Source organism: Daphnia magna, linkage group LG9, assembly GCF_020631705.1.
Source record: "Daphnia magna isolate NIES linkage group LG9, ASM2063170v1.1, whole genome shotgun sequence".
In the NCBI taxonomy this organism is placed as follows: Eukaryota; Metazoa; Arthropoda; class Branchiopoda; order Diplostraca; family Daphniidae; genus Daphnia; species Daphnia magna.
This window is the reverse complement of record NC_059190.1, coordinates 10,281,269-10,290,909: the sequence shown is the minus strand read 5'-3', so window position 1 is coordinate 10,290,909 and position 9,641 is coordinate 10,281,269. Positions and strand designations below refer to the sequence as shown.

Genomic DNA, 9,641 nt, shown 5'->3' with positions numbered 1-9,641 from the left:
GTTGCGTGCCTCTTGCATTGTGTAAGGTTGTTAGGCTTGAGTTACATGTTGTACAAGTAAAGTCACTGTTGTTTGTGTATATATATATTTTATTTTTTTTTGTACTGAATTTCTCTTAATAGTTGGCCATTTGTCTCGGCTGAGCGAGTAATGACAACATTTTTCTCTTTTCCACGCATTTTTTATTTTTCCTTCCCCCTGTTTACCTGTTGACAGAAAGAATTTACTGGACGGAGAGAGTGAGCCAACTAAATGAAAATAATAATTTGGAGAGAGAGAGAGAGAGAGAGAGTGCGGAATTGCCGGCCAGGACTTTTATCACCACCCTTTACTGATTGAGAAAAGAAAAGAGAGAGAATAGTTTTTGTTTCTTTCACGAAGTAGATCACGAAACGTCCGTCTTTTTCCGTTCATTTATTTCTTTGCTGGTTTTTCCTCTTGCTCCTCTTGATCCGCCCCATCTCTTGAACGTAGAAAGCGAGAAAGAGACCTCTCTTGCAAAACGGGCCAGTCCGTTAGCCAGTCGTTGCCTGGCCGTGTCACGACAAGAAGTCTTCTTCTTCTTCTTCTGTTTGTTTCGTGTGATGATGTTTGTGCAATTGTTCACCTGACGTTCTTTCAAATAGCATTGCGGCTGGATTGATTCGTTGTCTGTCAAGCCTGTGGGGGATGGAGTCAATTTTTGCTCCTGCTAACACCTTTGCGGCTGTCCTTCTTCGTTTGCTGATGCCGGTATGTATACACTAGCACTAGCGATCTTTGTTTTTTTTACATTTTGCACCCGTTTGTGTACGTCTGCTCTGGGATGACCTTACGCCTGAGTTGGCACAGACGCCATTGCCATGCCACAAATCGTTTTTCTTCTTTTTAAGATTGTCGTTCGTGTTGATATAGAAGCGCCTCTCTTTGTGATCGCCGAGAGCTTTTCATTGTCTCACGTTGTCTTTGTTTTGCCATTTTGCCTACTCTGGCTGTGTTTTAGAATCGGAATTTCAGCGCAACTGATAACGCTGAACAACAGCTGCCCGTTCTGTTTACCCGCTCCGTTTACAGAGGTTCCATCCGAGTACCACTCTTCTTTCAAGGTAAATGTTCCAGTTTCATCCGTGTCGTATTTTGCTATTCTTCCGCAATGTTCACGGTCTTTCTTCAATTATCAATTTTTTGTTTGTTTTGCGGCGGGGCGACTGTTTTTGCATAACAGAACGAAACAATACGACAACCAGTGACGATCGTTCCGCCATCTGCATCCAGCGCACCGTCCAGTACACGGACGGCACGCGCTGGCCATTACTGAACTCGACACTGATCCTCCATTTCGACTGTTAGATATTCGATCCTGAGCGGCAACGATGACGCGCTTACTGGCATGGATCCGCACAGCGGGACTTGTTCCTCGTCCGCCAGGTAGACCGGGAACAATTGCCGGCCTCGGCCATCAACGATCGATTCACTCTCACCATCCAAGCCTCTTCCTTGTCGGAAAACATCTACCCGCGCGCGAATCTTTATCGATATCGAAGACATCAACGATAATGTGCTGCTCTTCGACACGAACGAGTACAGTATCAGCATCGTCGAGAACCTTCCCGTCAGCTTTCACGTTCTGCAACTCTCCGCAACGGATATCGACCTGGTAAAGTTCAACATCATTCATTTTGTTTTGTTACATTTTTCTTTTTTGTTTTTGCTCGCTCTGTTTGAACTCATTTTGTCCGTGTGCACAGAGAATGGGAAGTTCACCTACCGATTAAATGACACCAGCGGAGCGTTTGTCATCGATCCGACATTGGCTGGCTCATAGTGACCAATTCAACACCGCTGGATCGAGAAAGAGTTGCCAAATTGACACTACTCGTAGAGGCTGTCGAACAAAAGCCAAACCTGTTGACGGACCGTCTATCCACTGCCCGCATAGACATAGAGTCACCGATGCAAATGACAATAGTCCCATCTTCAACCCACTAACCTATATTCGTTCGTCGTGGAAGCCTTGCCGGAGCAGGACTGTCATTGGTCAGGTAAGTCATTTTTGTTTTGTTTTGTTTTTTTGTTTTAATGCATGTTGATTTTATTCCTTGCAATGGAACAGAGAAATTCACAAATAGTTTGATCTATTTGGGGAGCGAAGTTCAAGTGAACAGCGACCCAACTGACACCGCTATTTCATTGTGCGTTGCAGGTTAGCGATTGATGCCGATGCCGACGATAATGGCCTCGTCAACTATGTCATCCAGCATCAGCAAGAAGGTGTTCGAAGTGGAAAAGCAAGTAAACTGGTCGCAACGTCCGGCTCGACCAGTTCACAATCTCACTGCCAAAAACGGAGATCCAGATGTACCGTTCAGCATTCAATCCGCGTTCGGGTCATGTTATTGTGACTGATACACCTTTAACCAAGAAATCCTACTTTTTCGTGGAAGCTTAGCGATCAACCGGCCAACTTAGCGAGGCTAGCTGCACTCTCTAGCAGTCGTCCAAGTAAAAATGTTTGAAATACTTTGGTAAAGCACTTTCGGTTAACGGGATCTATTCAGAGACTATTGAACGGGTTTTTTTCTGATGTTGTTGTTGTTGTTGTTTTATCTAAATGATTTTCCGTTTGCCTATTTTTTTGTTTTTGTTTCATCTCTTTGTAGATCTCGGTCGTGAAGCGTCGTCGATGATGGTTCCGCACTTTGCCAACACGCCCTACGAGTTTTGGGTAGGTGCCGAGGCACCTGTTGAGCACCAGCGTAGGACAGGTTAAAATCGAAGGCATTCTGGAGCATGACACGTTCGTTACACGATGTAAGACAAATTGCGCAATGCGGGAATGAAAGGTCACCCTCACTTCAAAATCGAATGAGGGAAACCCAATAGATTTTCTTTTTTTACTGTTTTAAGTTTGTTTTTTCATCGAAACAGGTTCCCTTTAACGTCGACAGAGCGGCATCATCCGCGTGACGGATGATTTGAAGGCACCGACGACGTTCACGTTAAACGTCACGGCCAACAACAATAACCGAGATCCCGTGACGACAACTCTAACGATTCACGTTGTCGACCAGTCAATTAGTGGATCCTCACACGTCCAAAAAATTACACGAGCAGGGATTTTATCATTTCAGCGTGGTGGAAAACGCGCCGGCTGGTCCCTTTGGCGAAATCATTTACCAACCGATGAATGCAGACGAAAGCGAGACGGGCACCGAGGAAACGTTTCAATTCGTTCCGCTGGACCAGAAAGCTGCTGGCTGGGATATTTCAGGTTATCCTGCAACGGCACGCTTTACACACGCCGGTCACTCGATCGTGAACTAACGACGTCGAATCTAACTCTGTTCGTGACTGTACTTGAGAACGAGCAAAATCGCGATACGCTCCAGGTGACCGTCACGATTGGGGACGTCAATGATAACCCACCGGTTTTCAACAAGCAGCGCTACCTTGGCCGGGTGGCTGAGAATTCTGCGGCAGGGACGCGAGTCTGGTTGTCTGCCATTAGGTCATCCGATGATTCCATGGCCGCACAACGTCGTTCATTATTCATTGACGGGCAACGGAGTCGCCTCTTCCGCATCGACCCCATAGGCGGCGAACTGTCGGTGGTGGCAGTTCCAAATCGCTGACAGGAACGAACGCCGTTTTATAATTTAACAGTGACAGCGACGGATGGAAGTCTCACTCTAATGCCCAGTTGACTATCCTCGTCGAAGACGTCAATGATAACGCGCCCATCATCTCGGGCTTCTTCCCACTGTGGGCGTCGTGGCACTGAACGATCTGCGAACCGACAGGAGTTTCGCGATGAAGGAGTCATAATCGTCTGCGCCGATGGATCGTGTTCGACGCCCATCGACGTGATAAAAGAGAACCGCAAGAGTTACCACCCGGCCGGTTAATGGCCACCTACAGTCGGTTCCGCAAATCACTCAGTTCAGAGTGTTAGATGACTGGATCGATCAGCCGAACGGTCCATTGATCAGACGCCTCCGGACGAAGAAGAAATTCTGAACGAGCATTTCAAGAAATATTGTACAACCTCTATTCTTATTCAGGTTGGAATTTGTAATCGAATATGCAGACCAGCAATGTTTTATTTAATTGAAAATGATCATTTGGCAGGTGCTTACAATTTTCTCGTAAACTCGAGCCTCGGCGTTTTTAGTATCGAAGATAAGGATGAAGTGAATCCCGTCAAATCCGATGAACTCTACTTTTCGTTAGTTCCTGGAACTCGCCACGCCGACGATAGTTTCGGTGTCGTTCCAGAAAGCGGGTCTTTGTATTTGAAGAAACTCCTTACAACTGGACACCGTCTACTTGATCGACGTGCAAGTCAACGATCAGCAGGGCCTTCGATCCGCAGCAACGCCAGATCCAGCTGACGGAAGTCAATCATCACCGGCCCATGTTCAATAGCTCCTATTATGAACTGCTGCTTCCAGAAGGCGATTGGCAACGACTCTTCCTTCATCACGATCGAGGCGTACGACCAAGACACGGGGATAACGGTCGACTGGTTTATTCGCCAACCGATTCATCCGCGTCTCCATTCCGGATCAACCACAAAACGGGGCTGCTCATAGTAAACGGTAATTGATCGATCGCGAGCAAACGGAATTCTTCTGATTCGTCGTGCAGGCGACGGACGAAGGCTTCCTCCAAATCCCGCGTGGACGTCGTAGTCTACATCACCGATATCAACGACAATGCGCTCCGTGTTCGACCTTCCCGCGGGCAGCGTTCACGAGAACGGCCTTCAACCTTATTCGCCTGTTGACGGATGGAACGCCTCCAGGCACACCAGTCCTTCGAGTCCGGGCCACCGATGCCGATGCCGATTTTCACACTAATGGAAACGTGACGTACCGTCCGGCAGTCACCAAAGTCAGTTTAGTATCGACAAAATAACGGGATCGATATCCACGCTGGTCGCGATGGATCGAGCCCGGAAGCGAAAGCGAACATAATCTGCTGGTAGTGGTTACCGATGGCGGAACGCCAAGGCTGAGCACGATCAGCGTCGGGTTACAATCATCGAAGCGTGTCAACCTGATCTGGCTGCCCGACGTCAGCAGTCGATCACGCTGATGAAACATTCCCACGCCGATAGCTCTGATCAATCTGACGAGCGACGGAGAAAAAATCGAATGAACTGGTTCATTTGTCTTTGCTTCAAATCGAGCCAAATTGGCTGACGCTCGGTCACGCTTCGCTGGACAACGCCGAGCCAGTTCTCTGGCTGACGGAGCGCTCGATCGTGAAGTTCAAGATAGTTATTCCGTGCACTTGAAAGTTCAACATTCTGGACGCCGAAGTAACAGTACCAACAATTCGAGTTGCTCTGGTTTTGACGAGGAGGAACTTGTTTTGAACATCCGAGTGGCAGACGTCAACGACAATGCTCCCGTCTTTGCCGAGCAGAATCCTTGATCGTGGTCGTCCCGTCCAACACGCCGATCGGATATCCCGTGATCACCATATAGCGGTAATTTACGAGTTGTTTGTGCCATTTTCGCTTTGTACGACAATTGAAAGTTTGCCTTCATTTAGGGGTGACAGATGCTGATGATGGAAATAACGCGGCCATTGGGCACAGCATGACACCTGACGCGGTCATATCGGAGGATTATTACAATCCGCTCGACTGGACAGCGGCTTTCCTGATGGATCCTAGCAGCGGAGTTGTATCAGTGGTGCCAGCTGTCGATCGACTAGTCGGCCGCATCTATCGTTTCAAATTAACGCGACCGACCGGAAACGGCAGCGGGCCAATCGGCTACATCAACGCTTCATCTCTCCGTAATGACATTTGAGATCGAATAATAATCATACCACAATTGTATTGACGTTTAACCCATTTTATTCAACAGTGTTACACATTCTGGATCGCTCACATGAAGTGGTTTTAGTTTTAGCTACCACCACGGAAGACCTGGTCATCCAGTCGGAACATATCAGCCGGTAAGTGTCAACGAAAGAGACGCACAAAGACGGTATGAGAAACGGTAAGAGTCTTTTCGCTTGTTAGTCAAATGCCAGCCATGATGGACGTGTTGTTTTCTTTGTTGATGACATGCTATTTCTCTTTTTTTTTTTTTTATAGTGTGATCAGCGATGTTAGTGGCACGCAGGTCTGGATAAGAAGTTGGGAACTGCACTGGATGGCGACACGATCGATGGATCAATGTAAAATATAATTGGGCGAAAACGTTTTTTCAAACCTCTTATATTTCCTTTAGCTTCTCGTTATCCATAATTGATACGTTCATGCATTTTGAAATCCGCAGGACGGACGTTTCATCTTTACGCCAGTAGCCGCACGAACGAATCGATCATCACGTCGGAGGACTTTTTAAGGTGAGCAATACGTTAGTTTTTCTGGTTGTTTAGAGCGAAAATGTCAATTTTCTAATGTCAATATCAGGCAGCTATTGCGAGTGGCATGATTGGCAATTAAAATAGGTAGAAGAAATGATTCCGTTCTTGTTGTCAACATCGCGATGTTTGTTTAACATTAGACTACGCATTTCATCTTTCAAGTTTTGTTTGAAACTTTCGCTTTTCCGCAGTTCCTGGAAATTCGGTGCCCTGGGTCGCCTCTCCGTTTGTAATGATGCCCTTGTGGTTACCATCGCTGCCCTCCTTGCCACTCACCCGTACTGGATATTTGTAAATCGATCGACATGACTTACGTTTGAATTCTTTTTGAGAATTCAGCTAAGGAGCGTTTTATGAAAGATAGATAGAGGAATGTCTGTGTATTTATATTTCATAGAAAACTGGTTTATTGTTATTGATTTGATGTGATAACCAATTGAGTTTAATCGTCACCATGCCCTACTTTGCTCATAAAGGAAATCACACTGTAATGTCCGTGCATTTTAACGCCGTTATTGATTTATTCTGATGCCTGCAGATTGTTGAACGTGAAGAAGGGGATGAGCTGACCCAGAAGCTGGCCAACTACACCCAAGGGAGATACGTCAAACCAGCCGAAATACGAAATCGTTGCCTTCCATACCGGACATCAAAATCGACGTGTTGGAAGTGACCCTCATAGCTAAGTGGTGCAGCCGTTTTAACAAGCGCTATCGTAATGTCGTTTTGCATCTTCTATCGCGACTAAAGTTAACAAGTACGAGCCCTAAACTGAATTGGTCTAATTGCTCCATTTAATATGTATTTTTAATTTGTTTGTTTAATTTGCCTCTCCATCGATTGGGCGGATTATGAAGCGCAGCAAGCCGGTAGTAGCGGCCAGCACGATGGCGAGACTGATGGCGATGGATTACCACTTGCAGTCGGTGAGGAATATGACGGTCGTGTCTTCTTCCTATAACGACTCCTCTCAAGCGGAACGATGAGTCGAGACTCATCCGCCAGCAGCGACACCACTTTGAAGTGCCAGCTGATAAGGGTCATCCGCTCTACGTTTCGGCACTTCCGCCGGCTCATCAGAAACAGCGCTACAAGAAGGCGGCCTCAACGCCGAGCTGCTCCGTCTTGTAAAACGAGTCAAAGCCCAGTAAATATTTTGAATATTCATATCTCTTGTTTAAAAAAATAATAATATATACTAGAATGGTTTTTGAATTTAACGTTATTTGAAACATCAGTCGATGCGCGTTCCGGAAACGCTGCGGAGCGTCTGCGACGAGAAGCCTACCCGATCCGACAGTTGGGTCTTGAAACGGAAGACTGACGATCCATTTTGCCGTCTGCACTCGTTGCCGTTAACATCCCGCACGCGTCTCTCGACACGAGCGGAACCGGAAATGAATTCCAGTAACTCTAAACTAGTCCGGTCTTACCCGCGCCGCGGCGGACGAGGTCGATGCGAGTGGAACAAACGCCTTCGACGGCCCATTACCGGCAGGAGATCGACTTAAGCAAGACTTATTCACGACAGTTGAATAAATCTCAGAGATCGAAAAATCACCGCTGCCAACACAATCGTCAACGTCGGCCATCGTCGTCGTCGTCGCCTTCGGGTCACCGTCGGATAGTGCAAGTTGAACGACGTCAGATATTCAGTCGGCCGATTGGAGTGCCGCGCTATCCGAAATCCGGCAGTACCACGTAAAGTTTGGTTTGGGGCAATTATTTTCACTGATGATAAGTTGCGTACATCCGGCCACCGTCTCTTGTCCTCGTTCTTGGGCTTACGGCCTCTTGGGGAAAAACAGCTTACCGGATCGATGCGTAGGAATTTCACAAGGCCCTCCATCAGAACGCGGAATTCCATTAGCCGTAAAGCGAGTGGGTCATAGTCGTAAATTATGTAGAGAATAAATACGTCCACCGCGTTATGTGGGGGGGACGTGGGTTGATGACAAGTTTACCAAACAAGGCGTCGCCTTTGAGCTGGAAATGAGGAATTCCATTGAAAAATTGAATAACAGCCAGCTGTGGGTGGGTGGCTTGGTTGGAAAATGGGATGGCTCATTAAAGGCCCCTTGGGCTTAATGACAATCTCGTGATGAATTCCTTAAGTCTTGAATACCTTTTTATCAGAGATGGTGATCATTGCCAGTCTTCGCAATGCGAATGGCGGGAATGTGGAATAGCCCTTTCCAGCTAAAATCCTCATTTCTATCTGTCCGTCTCTGTTGGCAAAGTTAATAAGGCAAGGCTGATCAAGCAGCGTGATTTTTTTCCCCGTTTTTTTTTCTTATCTCGTCCAGCATAAATCCCACGACATCTAATACGTAAAGATGAATGAGCTTTCCCAATCGATTTGTCTAGATATTTTATATGCATGCCTTCCAATTTGCAATCACAAAAGACGCGAATAGCTAATGATTTTTGTTTTTGTTTTTTTAAAGCTAGGACGGTGGGTATGATGTAACCTCCGCACTGTCATGCATATCCCCCGAAATGGTTGTGCGATTTAGGGGAACAAAGAGTTTTGGTTGTCTGAATGCTAATGAAACGTAATTGATTTAGGGAAACAGCTTGATGATTCGCTCGAGTCGAGGCCAGCCGTCATGGGACACGCGGAGGGGGAAGTGGTGAAAGGATCAATCAAGGAGGAGGACGACGTAAACTTGACACTTTCGAGTGTCCTGTCTTTGGACAACTAACAAAATAAGACTCATGCATCGAGCGACGAGAGAGTGGCAAGAAAAAATGATTAAACAAAAGAAAAGAAGCAATTAAACAAAATAACTGGGAACACGGGCAAACATATTTATGTTATTGACACTCAGTGGTTTTATACTTCAGCTGTTCAGGATTTCAGATACACACTAAAAATAAATGAACAGAGTGCAAAATGACACGATTTCGAACTGTAACGAACACGCCATGAGAAAAACATAAAGTAAATAGGCTTTTTCATTTGCGTAAGGGAACACGAAGTGACAGAAAGATTATTATAACACGGATTGATCACAAGCCACTAACTAAAGGAGGAAGCTTCAAAAAATCGTTTATTTGTCTCTTTTTAATGTGGATTTTGCTTTCGTCTGGTTGGTTGGAAAGCTCAATCGTCAACACATTTAATACTACACAACAAAAATGTATCTAATAATACTAAAGACTTCCATTTGCGATGGATGGCATTGAGTTGGGCGATGCTATCTCTTGTGTGCTGACGACTGCCGAATTGAGCATTGCTTAGATGGCTGTTGGGTCGATGATCGTCTCGTCTT

The 9,641-nt window shown here is 46.2% G+C and overlaps 1 pseudogene; it reads left to right on the top strand.

Moving 5' to 3' along the window:
- The first annotated feature begins 669 nt into the window (after positions 1-669).
- Positions 670-8,071, top strand: LOC123475721 (annotated as a pseudogene).
- The last annotated feature ends 1,570 nt before the right edge of the window (positions 8,072-9,641 follow it).